The sequence below is a fragment of the Canis aureus genome, chromosome 19, assembly GCF_053574225.1.
Source record: "Canis aureus isolate CA01 chromosome 19, VMU_Caureus_v.1.0, whole genome shotgun sequence".
NCBI lineage: Eukaryota > Metazoa > Chordata > Mammalia > Carnivora > Canidae > Canis > Canis aureus.
Window position 1 is genome coordinate 53,379,248 of NC_135629.1, and position 14,204 is coordinate 53,393,451.

A 14,204-nucleotide genomic window follows, 5' to 3' on the forward strand; every position below is an offset into this window, starting at 1 on the left:
CCCTCGGCTCAGGTCGTGATCCCAGGGTCCTGGGATCGAGTCCCACATCAGGCTCCCCGAAGACAGCCTGCTTCTCCCTCTGCCTGTGTCTCTGCCTCTCTCTATGTGTCTCTCAGGAATAAATAAATAAAATCTTTAAAAAACACACAGACATAGTGGTATCCGTAATCCTCCATGGAGCTCACAATCGAATCAAATAATCCCACAAATGTATTAATATATTATATATTAAATTATATAATTTATAAATACACTAGATAAATATATTATTATAAATGTCACTCATTTGCTCATCTGACTGCACCATGCCAGTAATCATTTCTAGCATGCAGCCCTCCGTGGCTCGTGTCTCAACTGGAAAAAACACTTCTCTAGCTAGAAAACTTCTATCCATCCCTCAAAACACAGCCTAAAGTTTACTTCTCCTGACTCTCCTCCCTCCTACATTGCATAAAATGCACACCTCTCTCTACTGAGCTACTGTAGAAATAAATAAACTTCTGAAGCATTCAACTCAAGAGTAGGAATAGTGAAAGCTGAGAAAGGAATTTGTAATGAATTTCAAAGATCTTAATCAATTAGAACACAAAAAAACACACAAAAGGAATTTGGAAACTGAAGAGCCACATCTCTAACCAGTTTAAGAAACAGAAAGAAAACAAATGCAATTTTCTAAAACTAGATAAAAAGGGGCTTTCTGTGGGGAGCCTGCGTGGCTCAGTTACTTAAGCATCTGCCTTCGGCTCAGGTCATGATCCTAGGTCCTGGGATCGAGTCCCACATTAGGGTCCTGGCTCAGCAAAGAGTCCAACTCTTTTCCCTCTGACCCTCTTCCCTACTTATGCTCTGTGTGTGTGTGTGTGTGTGTGTGTGTGTGTGTGTGATGAATAGATAAATAAAATCTTTTTAAAAAATAAAAATAAAACCTTAAAAAAAAAAGAAAGGAGTAGAACACCTAAATGAGTCAACAAACGTGGATGAATAGACTAAAGGTATTATCAAAAATAACCTCTCCCAAAAAGGTCAATCCCAGAAAGTCATCCCATTGCTCCACCTTCAAAAGTTCGAGAAATGGGTAAAGATTTCCCAAATAGATGGAAAACTTCTCAGTCATTCTATAAACAGCCCAACCCTGAAACAAAACCCGACAACCTAGAAAAAAAATGTTAAGATCAAGCTCACTGAAAAAATATATATAAAGAGAGCAAAAGTATCAAATAAAACCCAAGTTTGGGGGATCCCTGGGTGGCGCAGCGGTTTAGCGCCTGCCTTTGGCCCAGGGCGCGATCCTGGAGACCCGGGATCGAGTCCCACATCGGGCTCCCGGTGCTTGGAGCCTGCTTCTCCCTCTGCCTGTGCCTCTGCCTCTCTGCCTCTCTCTCTCTCTCTCTCTCTCTCTCTCTCTGTGACTATCATAAATAAATAAATAAAATTTTAAAAAAAACCAAGTTCACAGAGTCATCTATAATTCTGAAACCAAAAAAAAAGCTCTGAACTTCTGGGTAAGTTGGTAGCCAACTTGACCCAAAGTGATGGGAGCCTCTTTATAGTGACTGCATCATGCATTTTTGCTGCTAAAATATTAATGTGCTTGATTAAGGGTCCTCCTGCACACCCCACTAGGTGTGTTCAGCAGCCACGCAGTATATGCCATCTACCGCACGTGTGTGTGTGTGTTAAATTAATAATTTGGGGCAGCCCCGGTGGCTTAGTGGTTTAGCACTGCTGTCAGCCCGGGGTGTGATCCTGGAACCCGGGATTGAGTCCCGCATCGGGCTCCCTGCATGGAGCCTGCTTCTCCCTCTGTCTGTGTCTCTGCCTCTCTCTCTCTCTCTCTCTCTCTCTCTCTCTGTGTCTCTCATGAATAAATAAATAAAATCTTTTTTAATTAATTAAGTAATAATTTGCCATGACCTTAGAGGTTACTCACTCCCAGGAATGCAAGCACAAATCAATGGTTGGCTCAAACAGAGAGCATCTCCTCCTAACCCCCCACTCCGCGATACCATGGTGGTAGCTCGAAATCATCCATGGCAGGAGTATTTACACCACAGACACTGGCAGGTGCTTCAGGACTTATTTTTCCCCGTCTGCCAGCACTCTGCTGAACACTGAGGTCTTTTAAATGAAATCCACTCGGGAAGCGAAGGAAAACACAGTGCATGTTCATCTCCAAAGTCAGAAAGGTATTTTGGTTTTTTGTTTTGTTTGGTTTTGGTTTTGGTTTTGGTTTTTTCAGAAAGGTATTTTAATAAACTTTTGATCCAGCCCTGATATAAAAATTAGTAGCCAGTTAGTAACGAAAGGAGGTTTTTATGGTCGGCGTAGATACAGCGAGACACACAGGCTCAGAAGTTCTATTAACTGCTTTCAAATCCTGATTCCTCCCTTGGCTGATTGTCCTTGAGCTCTCTGACCCCAAGTTTCTTCCTGTATTACAATCACACCTTACCTCTGAGGGCTGTTTTCAGGAATTAAATGAAACAATCCCTGTAAAATGCTTAGCAAAGTCAAATATTAAGAACCTACTAGATGATAGCTCTTGCTATTATTAATTGTTAAATATGGGGGGGGAATATTTTCCTAATAAGAAATTGTTTTTATCTCAATGACTGTATCATGCTTAACAGGGAAACACCAGCTTACTTGTCACAATTGACGGAAAGAATATGTTGCCATTATTAGAATAACTGTTGTCGTTGTTACTTAGTATTCGGATGTCCTAACCATCAGGATAACAAGAAAAAAATATGGGGAAAAAAGCATTAAGAGAAAAGGAAATCAAATAATGTTTCTCTACAGGAAATAACCTTATTTACCCCTAGGAAATCTAGCCAAAAAAACTATTACAGTTAATAAGAATTCAGGAAGGCAACAGGATACAAAATAAATACATAAATATGAACAAACCTGTGATTACCAGGAAACATAATGGGGAAATGACTCGTTTTATAACATTCACCCCAAATATCAAAAATCTATGAATTTATTTCATAATAATGGTATAAGGGTTCATAGGAACAAAATCATTAAATTTTTCAGGGGTATAAAAATACTAAACACACACATATTCCTGGTTGGGAAGAATATTATGAAGATGTCACTGTGGGACAGATAATGAAAAAGATCTATAGAAAAGAACAGAAAATCTTTACACAGACCCAAAGATAGATAATTATTTGGTATTTATAAATGAGGAACTTCACATCAGAAAGCAAACGGCTACTCATCCAATAAGTGGGCCTGGGACAACTGAGTCATCATTTGAAAAAAACAAAATTAAGTCTGACATGCCTGCACATCAACTCTCGCAAGCAAATAAATTCCAGATGGACAAAAATGTGAAACCTAAAAACACTGCAGTAGCACTAGAAGAAAATACAAGATACATTTACCAAGAGTATAAATAATAAAGGAAAAGACTGAAATATTTGACTAGATTTTTGAAAATTTAAACTTCTGGGGGCTAAAAACCACTTTTAAAAAGTTAAAAGAGGGGCACCTGGGTGGCTCAGTCAGTCAAGCATCCAACTCTTAATCTCAGCTTAGGTCTTGATCTCGGGATTGTGAGTTCAAGCCCCACATGGGGCGTAGCCACATAAATAAAGCTTTTGAAAAAAAAAAATTTAAGTTAAAGGAGAAAAGAAAAGCTAGGAAAGAATGTTTGAAATGCATTTGCCAAAGGATATTTTTTCCACAAGAAATCTTAAAAATCAATATGAAAACACAAAAAACACACTGCCAGGAGATGTGTGAAAAACTCAACACTTTAGGTATCAAAAGTTTATAAATTAAGGGGCACTTGAGTGGCTCAGTGGTTGAGCATCTGCCTTCGGCTCAGGGTGTGATCCCAGGGTCCTCGGATCAAGTCCCGCATCGGGCTCCCTGAAGAGAGCCTGCTTCTCCCTCTGCCTGTGTCTCTGCCTCTCTCTCTCTGTGTTTCTCTCATGAATGAATAAATAAAATATTTTCCAAAAAAAAAAAATGTTTCTGAGCCTCAGCACTATCAACTGGCATTTGGGGTTGTATCCTTCTTTGCCATGGGTGGGGGGGGGGGCATCCTGTGCTTTATAGGATGTTTAGTAGCATCTCTGGCATCCACGCACTAGAATGCAGAAGCACATCCCCCTGGCTGGTGCGTCAACCAAAAATATCTTCAGACACTGACAGACGTCCCCTGGGGGGGAAATTGCCCCCTCATTTGAGAACTAGAGGCTTAGAGTCACCCAGGCTTGGGTTACACCTGCCCTTCTGGGTCTCTCTAGCTCTGGACCAGGGACCGATTGATACTGCCCCTCAGAGTGCGCTGAGAATTTGGTGTCATAACCTTCCAGATGCGCCACCCGATACAGGACAGCTGTCCCACGGATCACGTTTATCATCCGGAGCTGTGTCTGAACTTGGCAGCGGAGTCGTGGAGGTGGATCCAGCCCCTAATGTCCCAGCATGCGTGGTCCCAGCTCCCATCCCTGGGAGCCGGGGGCCCCTTCCAAGAAGACTGTTCCCACTCCAGACAGCGCTGGATTCCTCCCTGGGAATGGCCCAGAGGCCTGGAAGCTGCCAGAAGGAACTTCCTCCACTCCATGCTGGTTCTTTGAAGGCTCATTTGGCTTGAGGGGGAGGCCAGAGGGGCTGAGGTCAAGGCAAGGAAGAGAAACGGAGTCTCTGTGGGCCAAGCTCTCCTCTGGGCTTGCACACACATGTTTGCACACGTTTCCACATTAGTAGGCACACAGGCGAGAATACATTCAAATAATATTCATGCAAACACACACACGGACAAGCTTGGGTGCACATGAACACCCGCGTGATCACACACTCAGATGTACTCCAATACACCCATGTGGGCACACACACAGGCGTGCTCAGGCACCCACACGTGTCCATGGGGCAGACCTACACAGATGCAGGTGTGCACAGGTGCGCCCATGTGGGATGGCACACAGAGACGTCTTCCAGGCACACAGGGATTCGTGTGGCATGCACGCTTAGACATGCGAGCACACACGTGACACTCAGAGCTCTGTTCGGACCCACACGCAGCGTGGCCACACATCTTCTAGCCCCAGGATCCTCTGTTGCTCCCACCTCTTCGCAGTCCCGGCTCTGTACACAGAATCATGTCCCCAGATGTCAGTGGAGCACTTGTATATGTGTGGGGCTCTGTGCTTGGTTCTGGGGCTCTGGCTGGGGGACTAATAAAACCAAGACCGACCTTCCCTCCAGGAGCACCCAGACCAGAGGTGAAGCCAACACCTCAAACCCAGCCACCGGTCAACACAGAACCGAAGTGGGGAAAGAGCCTAGGGGGACAGCAGGATTCAGAGGTGCCCCAGGGGGGCCTGGGGCAGGTGCAGGCAAGGGGGCTCAAACTCCACTAGCAAGTCAGGAGAAGTGGGGTCGGAGTGAGCCTTCCACACACACTAGCACTGGAGCTCAGGGGCTCATGCACGTTTGCACCCCACCCCCCGTCTTCCCACACGTTCCCCACAAGGTCTATTTACTGCCCAGGTAAAGACAAGAGGCCAGGAGGACTCCCGGGGCGCTGATGCCTCCGGGGGGCACCTCCAGGCCCCTCCCTGGGACCCCAGCTCCTCCATCTTCCACCTCTCCCCGCCCCGCGGTGGACACCCAGCCTCTGACCTTGCCTGCTGCACCTGCCCCTCCTGTTCCCCAGTTCCACCTTCTCCGGCACGCCCCGGTGCTAGGCCAGAACCCTCCGAGCGTCCTCACCCACAGGCTTTCTCTTGTCACGCAGTCTGTCCAGTCTTCCACTGTATCTGATCTCAAATCTCCCCATGTGCCCAGTCTGCAAAACGCACCCAGAATTCGAGCATCTTCCCTCCTCCCACTGCCTTACCTGGTCAGTTCCCATCATCTCCCATCAGGACTGGTGCAGTCCCCTGCCCTTGGTCCCCATGCTCTCACCCTCATCCCTGCAGTGGCCTCCAGAGGGGAGTCAGGTCCTGCCTTCCTCTGCCCACAGCCCTTCGGGGCTCCCACCTCCTTCAGGGTAAAAGCCCAAGTCATCCCAAGGCACACAAGATCCTGCTCCCATCCCCTCCCTGCCCTCATCTTCTCCCGTTGTCCCCCTCACTCACTCTGCTCCAGCCACAGGGGCCTCCTCTTTGCTCCTCCATCACACCAGGCGGGGTACTACCCCAGGACCTTTGCACTGGCTGTTGCCGCTGTCCAAACTGCTCTTCTCCCTGATATCCGCACATCTCACTCCCTTACCTCCTTCAGGTCTTTAGTTTTATCCTCTGTCCCCTGTCACTTGAAAACACCACCCAAACCGGGTTGTCTGTCGGCTTCATTCTCTACCAGAGCCCTAGTTCAAAAAGTTCAAAATGGCACTGGTGCACAATAGGCGTTCCGTAAATATCCCTTAAATACTGAGTAAATGTTAGACACTCTTGTGGCTATTGTCAACCTATTACTTGTCTCTCACTCCCCTATAGCCCCCCTGGGGGCAGGGCCTTGCTCCTTCTTTCAACAAATGTTTATTGAGCATCTACGGTGTGCCTAGTGGCAAAGGAAATAGATATAAATCCCCTTTCCCCAGTGAAAGTGGCTTTCAGGGACGCCCGGGTGGCTCAGTGGTTGAGCGTTTGCTTTCAGTTCAGGGCGTGATCCCTGGGGTCCTGGGATCGAGTCCCGCATGGGGCTCCCTACCCCCCACAGAGAGCCTGCTTCTCCCTCTGCCTCTCTGTGTGTCTCTCATAAATAAATAAATAAAATCTTTGTTTAAAACGTGGCATTTAAATGCAGAATCTGTTAAATGCAGGAGATAGATCAATGTGTATAAACCAAGAAATGATTGCAGAGAACAGCAAGAAAATACAGATATAAGAGAAAATAAAACATGGGGAGGTTTGGAGGGCAGCAGAGGCGAAGCAGATTTCCCCAGGCAGGTGCTGTTTGAGCAGAGGCTGCATCGTGAAGGGCCAGCTGCGGGGAGATGGGGGCAGGCGGGGGGTTTCAAGTCCAGCTCTCGTGGTGTCTGAGCTCCAGCTGTAATGGGCAAGTGCGTAATGGGAGGAACACACAGACGCAGGCAGGAGTCCTCAGGCAGGACATGCACCCGGGTGTCATGCACACGTGTCCAGATGACCCAAACAGGCACTCCCCAGCCCCCCACCTGGGCCTGGGACTCCTTGACCTCTGGGTCCAGGAGGGCATGGGAAGAGAGGCCCCCATGGCTGAGACACCCTGCCCTTCCTCCAGGGTTCCCAGACGCCCTGACACAGGCTCCCCCAGAGGAAAAGGAAGAGCGTCAGCCCGGGGCAGCCTGCCGTGGGCCAGCTGCTGGGGTGGGGGACCTTCTCCCCAGCCCTCTTCCTCCCAGGTGACCAGAGGGGCTGCTGGAAAATCCCAGGCACAGGAAATGAAAATGGGCAAGTGATGGGAAGCAGGCAGAGAGGTCACACCCAAGGATTCGCAGATGAGAGGGCCCTCTGTCCCAAGCGCTGACCCTGGAGCCTCCTCCAGGGCCTGTGGATCAGGGAGCCAGGCTGAGAGCCAGGAGGCGTCCTCACGCCCTACCTCCCACGGCTACACAAGATCAAGCTCATTCTGCCTTCTGAATCCCCTTCAGAGCCACCCACCACCCTCTGTCCCGTACCTGGGCTAAGCCACCACCCTGTCCCCCAGGTAACAGCACTGCCCCCTAACCAGCCTTCCAGGCTCCAAGAGTGCACCCTGTACTCATACGCCCCCCCAAAAACTCCCCCACCCCCAGTCAGAGAGATCTTCCCGAAACAAAGCCCCTCTTGCCATCTCCCCCTACATACAGCCTCTCATGGCTCCTCATTGCCTTTGGAACAAAACCTAAAGCTCTTCCTAAACCCGTATCTTGGAACCCAGCACACACTGGCCTCCATCTCCAGCTTCCTTATTCTGGCCATTTCACCCCCCACCCTATGGCTCTTCTTCCTGCAGGCAGATGGGGTCATTTTTTGTCCCCACCACAGCCCTGCGCTGGTCACAGGGTCCCCCGGCCTCATCCATCCTTTAGGTGTGCCCTGAGCATCATTTCCTAAAAGCCTTCCTGGACTCCAAGTTCACCTGGGCTCCCCCTAGACCACAGGCAACATCGCTTTGTGCTTACCAGGTTGTCTGTTTCCCGGGGGGAACTGGGCTCTGCAAGGGCCTCCCACACCTGACCCAGGGTCTGGTCCCAGACAGATAAGCACACGATGTCTTGTGCAAGGAGGAGGGTTGCATCAGCCCACTGCTATCCCAGCCTGTTGCACAAGTCGAGGGGATTGGGCGGTTACCAGGCACTGACTAGTAGTCCTTCATGGCTCACACTGAGGGTGGACATAGGTGATCCCCTCCTCTGCTCTCTTAGCCAAGACAAGACTCATGGACTAAAAAAGCAACCTTCTTGGTGGTGCCCAGGGTAGAATTAGAGTCTAAAAATTATAAGCCTGGGTCTCCCTAGCAGGAGACTTGCACGGCCCTGGTGTTGGGTCACTGCGTTTCTCTGGTGATGACCGCGATCATTAGAAGGCAGCATTGGGCATCAACTCCCTCCAGACACTGTGTACTCCACCCAGCAGCTGAAAATGACTCCTGCCCCACCCCCAGACAAGCCTCCAGGTGGAGCTTTGGCTGGAAGAAGAAGCCACCAGACCGGGGACCCAGAGCGAGAAGACTCTGATGAAGGACAACAGTGCCTCGGTGTTTTCCAGGAAGGCTGGAGTCCCAAACTGGAGGAGCCACATGAAGAATGCAATGGTGACAATAGCCAAACTATGGAAAGAGCCCAGATGTCCATCGACAGATGAAGGGATAAAGAAGATGGGTGTATATGCATGGAATGGAATATTACTCAGCCATCAAAAAGAATGAAATCTAAAAAAAAATAATGAAATCTTGCCATTTGCAATGACATGAATGAAGCTAGAAGGTATTATGCTAGGTGAAATAACTCAGTCAGAGAAAGACAAATACCACATGCTCTCACTCATATGTGGAATTTAAGATACAGAACGGGGGGCGCCTGTGTGGCTCGGGGGTTGAGCATCTGCCTTTGGCTCAGATTGTGATCCCAGGGTCCTGGGATCGAGTCCTGCATCAGGTTCCTTGCAGGGAGCCTGCTTCTCCCTCTGCCTGTGTCTCTGCCTCTCTGTGTCTCTCATGAATAAATAAATAAAATCTTTAAAAAAAGAAAAGAAAAAGAAACAGAACAGATGAACATAGAGGAAGAGAAGGAAAAATAAGATAAGATGAAAATAGAGAGGGAGGCAAACCATAAGAGACTCTTAACTCTAAGAAACAGACTGAGGGCTGCTGGAGGGGAGGTGGGGGGAATGGGGTGACTGGGTGATGGCATTAAGGAGGGCACGTGATGTGATGAGCACTGGGTGTTGTATGCAACTGATGAATCACTAAATTCTACCCCAGTAACTAATAATACAATATATGTTAGCTAAATTGAATTTAAATAAAGAATTTTTTTAAAAAAGAATGCGGGGGTGGGAAGGGAACTGCTGGGGAATGGTGCTGTGTCCCCTGACGTGTCTCCTGGAGGTGCAGTGGGGGACTGAGGCCATGCAGGTCCCCAGCCACATGAGTCCCCATCACTAGCAGAGACAGGCAGGGCTAGGAATACAGGTGCACAGACGGCCCCCGGCCCCAGGGGCTGACGCAAGGGCTCAGAGGCTGTTCCTCGCAAGATGTCTTTAGCTAGGCAGGTGTTGTAAAGGTTTCAGCACATGGCACCCCCCAGGGGCTCACCTCGCCGAGCCTCGGGGTCTTTGGCTGCAGGATGGGCCCAATGGAACCCATTTCCCTGGATGGCCATGAAGATTAAAGGACAAAAATGAGCCATAGAGAAAGTTGGCAGAGAGTGGTGACCCCTCCTCCGTGATTCATAAGCTGCCCTGGGATCCACTTCAGGACGCATCTGACAATTGAAGGTACATAAGGACACCGCGGTGCGCTTCTGTGGGCATCTTGTTATGAGAACGTTGGTTTCTTGGGTTATATTAAGATGCGGTTTTCCTGTTCGAGCCTCTGAAATCCCCTGTGGGTTCTCTGGGGGTTCAGCAGCAGGGGAAGAGGTAGGTTCTCAACAAGGAGTGGGCAGGAGGAGGAGGCCTAGCCTCCCCACACTTTGTGTTGCTGCCTGGACTTAGGAAACCAGCTGCTAGAGGTTTGGGGGTCACCATGAAGGGTCTGCAAGCAGGGCTACCACCAGTAGCAAATAAAAGCAATAAGAGGTCCAGGGGCTCCTGGCTGGCTCAGTCAGTTGGGCGTCTGACTTGTGATTTCTGCTCAGGTCATGATCTCTAGGTCCTGGGATCAAGCCCTGCATCAGGCTCTGCACTCAGTGGGGGCGTCTGCTTCTCCCTCTCCCCATGCTCCTCTCCAACTGCCCCCATCGTGCTCTCTCTCTCTCTCTCAAATAAATAAATAAAATATTTTCCAAAAAAAAAAAACCTGATTCAAGGCATTAACAACTCCTCTTAGCTTTTTGCTCAGGCACATACACACTCGTGCACGTGCACACACAGAGTGGTGCAGTTGGAAGGGGACCAGAGGAACATTCCAGCAGAGGGCTGCAAGGGGATGGGGGAGGAAGCCTTGAGAAGGCCTGGCCGCTGCCTGTGCTGTGCCAGACCCTGTTCCAAGCCTGTACCTGCACCATCTCATCAAAGCCCCTGTCCTGGGAACCGACGCACAACAGAAGGCTGAACTGCAGTGTAGACAGAGCTGCTTGCACACCCAGGATCCACGGCAAGTGATTGGCACAATCAGGAGTTGGACTTAGAACCCCACCCTCTTAGCTCTGGCACTCTACTGCCTACACTCTCCAGCCAGGGATATTATAAGCCCCAGTGGCCGCTACCCCAGTTTTCTGATGTTATTAAGGGGCCCTCATGCCCCAAGACCCCACTATACAACTAGAATGGCTAAAATTAGCAAAGGGCATCGCTGAGTTCTCTTAATCCTTGCTGATGGGAATGCTTTTTTTTTCTTCCTTCAGCTAAAACAACAGAAGAGATGATTTATCGTCCACGTGTTATATTCAGTCACAAATGAAAACAGAGTATTAGTCCCAAAAGTCACAGGTCCAGGGCAAGAACCAAAAGGAACTGTTTTGGGATCCCTGGGTGGCACAGCGATTTGGCGCCTGCCTTTGGCCCAGGGCGTGATCCTGGAGACCCGGGATCGAATCCCACATCGGGCTCCCGGTGCATGGAGCCTGCTTCTCCCTCTGCCTGTGTCTCTGCCTCTCTCTCTCTCTGTGACTATCATAAATAAATAAAAATTAAAAAAAAAAAAAAGGAACTGTTTTGGTATCAGCGAGGTGGGTCTCTCCAACGCAGTCATTGCGATCACGTGGCAATGGATGTGATCTAAATCCTTTTTTTTTTTAAGATTTTATTTATTCATGAGAGACACAGAGAGAGAAGCAGAGACACAGGCAGAGGAAGAAGCAGGCACCATGCAGGGAGCCCGACGTGGGACTCGATCCCGGGACTCCAGGACCACGCCCAGGGCCAAAGGCAGATGCTAAACCACTGAGCCACCCAGGGATCCCCACTCTAGATCCTTTGAGTCAAGTTCTGGAAAGAAGGCCTGCTGTCCCACGGTTTGTACCCTCGTCCCCAGCCTCTGACTCTCCTTATTTCTGTTCCTGTGGCCTCCGGGGTACACAAGCTAGTGGTTGACTCGAACCTCTGCTTCATCTTTCTTCTCTTTCACAAAAATGGTGCGTTTCCCACACCATTTTGGAAGACACTTGAAATGATTCTCATAAAGTTGAATGTACACTCCCCATGCGACCCAGCAATGGCACTCCTAGGTATTTTCCCAAGAGGAATAAAAACTCGTGTTCACACCGAAACCTCAATGCAAGTGTTCATAGTGGTGTTATTCATGATCACCACCAACCAGATACGGTCTAAGTGACCATCCGTGGACCAACAGTGAGATACCTTATAACGCAATACTCCACAGGGATTAAAAAGGAACACACGTGGCAACGTGGATGAATCTCGAATGCGTTGTGCTGGGTGGAAGAAGTCAGACTCAAAGGCCAAACAACTGTAGGATTTCATCTATATGATATTCTGGAAAAGACAGAACTTTAGGGACAGAGAAGAATTCGGTGATTTCCAGAGGAAGAGAAAGAGGATGCCTACCAAAGAGTATGAGGAAATTTTGGGAGGCACAGAATCGTTCTATATCTTTCATGGTTTGGGATACGTGAGTCTATGGATTAGCCAAAACCTACAGAGCTGTACTCTCGAGAGATGGAATTTCACTATGTGTTAATTGTATCTCACTTTTTAAGCATCGAAAGAAGAGGGAGGCCCATACTCAGAAAATGAGACCCTACTGGATATTTTCTCCCTTGGATCTCTCATGAAATGTGGTGAGAAATGGTAAGTAAGTCCTAGAGTGTAAGCTCCACTTCTGAAACACGAGTCCAGAGAGCAGGGGCTGCTAAGGCTGTGACCGTTGATGCTCGCACATCTTAGAGGAAGAGTTCCTAAATACAGCCAGTCCCCAACTTACAATGGTTCAACTTACAAATTTTTGACTTTGTGGTGGTGTGAAAGTGGTATGCATTCAGTAGACACCGCACTTCGAATTTTGAATTTTGAATTTTGATCTTTCCCTAGCCTGGCAATATGTGGTACGACCCTGTCGTGATGCTGGGCAGTGGCCGTGAGCTGTGGCTCCCAGTCAGCCATGAGATCAGAAACTTAAACCAAAAAGAAAAAAAAAAAGAAACTTAAACCATCGACAGAAACTTAAACCACTGACATCTATTCTGGTTTTCGTGATCAGATTCAATAAATTACATGATATATTCAACATCTGATTACAAAATAGGTTTGTGTTAGATGATTTGGCCCAGTGTAAGCTGATGTAAGTCTTCTGCATATGTCAGAGGTAGGCTAAGCCAAGCTATGATTTTTGATAGTTTATGTATATTGATTGCACTATAACTTATATTTTCAACTTATGATGGGTTTACCTGGGTATAACACCGTTGTGGGTCAATAATATCTGTGTGTGACAGTATGTACCAGTACTTTTTTCCCTGCATCCCTGCCAGCAATAAGTGTTATCATTTTTTCATGTTTTTTTATCTATCACATTTTTATGTGTTTTATGAAGACAGCTTGAAAATTTTAGTTCGGTCTTAGGAAATATTGGAAATCATAGATAAGTACATAGAACTTCACAAATTTTCTGAGGTCCAGTATAATTTCATCTACAATAAGATGATAATGAGATACACATTCTCATTCTTTTCTGTTGCTGTTGACACTCTCTTGGGTGTGAAGCGACACCTCATTGTTACTGAAATTCACACTCTCTGGGCTCCTGAGGACTATATTTTCATATGTCCTTTGGCTCTTGGTTTCAAGAAATACCTGTTTGTGTGATTTCTCAGTTTTCTATTTACATCGTTCGTCTTTTTCTTATCAATGCATAGAACTTCTTTTTTACACAGATATACTAACCCTTCACAGACAACTAATTGATCTTTCCTTATTGGTTTTGTTTATAACATTTCCCCTTACATTTGTGTTAGTTTATATAGAATCAGATATTTCTGTCTTGTCATTCACATCTTCTGAGTTTCCTCTTTTTGTTCAAAAAAAGAAAAAAGAAAAGAAAAAGAAAAAAAAGCTTTTCTTTTTTTTTTCTTTTTTTCTTTCTTTTTTTTTTTTTTTAGAAAAAAAGCTTTTCAACCCCAAGTGTAGAAATTGCCTTGTAAGTTCCTTCTACAATATGTATTACTTTGGGGTCTTTATTTTCTATATTTGCTTTTTATTTATTTTTTAAGATTGTATTTATTTATTCACAAGAGACATAGAGAGGCAGAGGGAGAAGCAGGCTCCCTGCAAGGAGCCTGATGTAGGACTCGATTCTGGGACCCAGGATCACACCCTGAGCCAAAGGCAGATGCTCAACCACTGAGCCACCCAGGTGCCCCTACATTTGCTCTTTAGCCCATCTGGAAATTTTTTTTTTTTTCTTGCAGCAGAGAAAATATTTTACTCAACCACATCTCGATCAAAAGTGGGAGAAGGAAAGGGAGACCTAACGGACACAGGTGTCCCTCACTAACTCAAGCCATAGCCCTCCCTTAGGTGGGCCGCATTGCATTTCCAGCCTGGTTTTGCGGGGGGGAGGGTTCCCCCCTGCAGTCTTAGCTTGGAGGGCGGAGA

The 14,204-nt window shown here is 47.4% G+C and overlaps 1 long non-coding RNA gene across 2 annotated transcripts; it reads right to left on the bottom strand.

Moving 5' to 3' along the window:
- Positions 1-2,968: 2,968 nt before the first annotated feature.
- On the bottom strand, positions 2,969-8,195 carry LOC144290653 (uncharacterized). Of its 2 annotated transcripts, XR_013358237.1 has the most exons (4): positions 8,111-8,195; positions 6,102-6,331; positions 5,734-5,809; positions 2,969-5,106 (listed from the first exon to the last, which is right to left on the bottom strand). It is a non-coding gene; the product is annotated as an uncharacterized LOC144290653 (long non-coding RNA). The 2 variants fall into 2 exon arrangements; XR_013358236.1 differs by having other exon boundaries at positions 2,969-5,809.
- Positions 8,196-14,204: the final 6,009 nt, after the last annotated feature.